Below are 1,351 nucleotides of genomic sequence, written 5' to 3'. Positions count from 1 at the left end.
TTAAATATTTACTTTTCATTAAATTTACATTGTTTTTACTTAATTAACTTATTAGGTTAACTCTCACATAGTTATGTTAAAATTTAAATTTTAATTATTCTACCTTAATAAGTTTTTATGTCAATTCATACAGTTTTACGTCAAGGCTTTTTTATGTCAAGTTTAAACTATAATTATTTTTATACTTGCTATTCTTAATTTAACAATTAAAATTTTTATATCGTTAAACACTCTAAACTTGAGAATATAAATTTAAGTATTTACTTTTCATTAAATTTATATTATTTTTACTTAATTGACTTGTTACGTTAACTCTCACACACTTATGTTAAGATTTAAAATTTAGTTATTCTACCTTTACAAGCTTTTACGTCAATTTATACAATTTTACAGCATGGCTTTTTCACGTCAATTTTGAACTATAATTATTTTTAACCTTATTATCTTTTATTTAAAAATTAAAATTTGTATATCGTTAAACACTTTCAGCCCGAGAATATAAATTTAACTATTTATTTTTCATTAAATTTACATTATTTTTACTTAATTGACTTGTTATGTTAAGTTTCATACACTTACGTTAAGATTTAATATTTCATTATTTAACCTTTATAAGCTTTATGTCAATTCTTACAGTTTTACGTCAGGACTTTTCCATGTCAACTTTGAACTATAATTATTTTTATCTTTATTATTTTTTAATTAAAAATTAAAATTTTTATAACATTAAACACTTTTAGTCCAAGAATAAAAATTTAAATATTTACTTTTCATTAAATTTACATTGTTTTTACTTAATTGACTTATTATATTAAATCTCACAGACTTACGTTAAGATTTAAAATTTAATTATTCCACCTTTACAAGCTTTTATATCAATTATTACAGTTTTACGTCAAATTTTTTTATGTCAACTTTGAACTATAATTATTTTTATCTTTATTTTTTTTATTTAAAAATTAAAATTTTTATATCATTAAACAATTTCAGCCTAAGAATATAAATTTAAATATTTGCTTTTCATTAAATTTACATTGTTTTTACTTAATTGACATATCACGTCAACTCTCACATATTTACGTTGAGATTTAAAATTCAATTGTTCTACCTTTACAAGCTTTTATGTCAATTCTTACAATTTTATGTCAAGACTTTTTCATGTCAATTTTGAACTTTAATTATTTTATCCTTATTATCTTTTATTTAAAAATTAAAATTGGTATATTGTTAAACACTTTCAGCTCGAGAATATAAATTTAAATATTTACTTTTCATTAAATTTACATTGTTTTTATTTGATTGACTTGTCACGTCAACTCTCACACACTTACGTTAAGATTTAAAATTTAGT

The sequence above is a fragment of the Theobroma umbraticum genome, unplaced genomic scaffold (genome assembly GCF_002168275.2).
Source record: "Theobroma umbraticum cultivar Fairchild unplaced genomic scaffold, ASM216827v3 scaffold_459.0, whole genome shotgun sequence".
Classification (NCBI taxonomy): domain Eukaryota; kingdom Viridiplantae; phylum Streptophyta; class Magnoliopsida; order Malvales; family Malvaceae; genus Theobroma; species Theobroma umbraticum.
The sequence above is the reverse complement of the archived record's forward strand: the minus strand, read 5'-3'. Positions refer to the sequence as shown.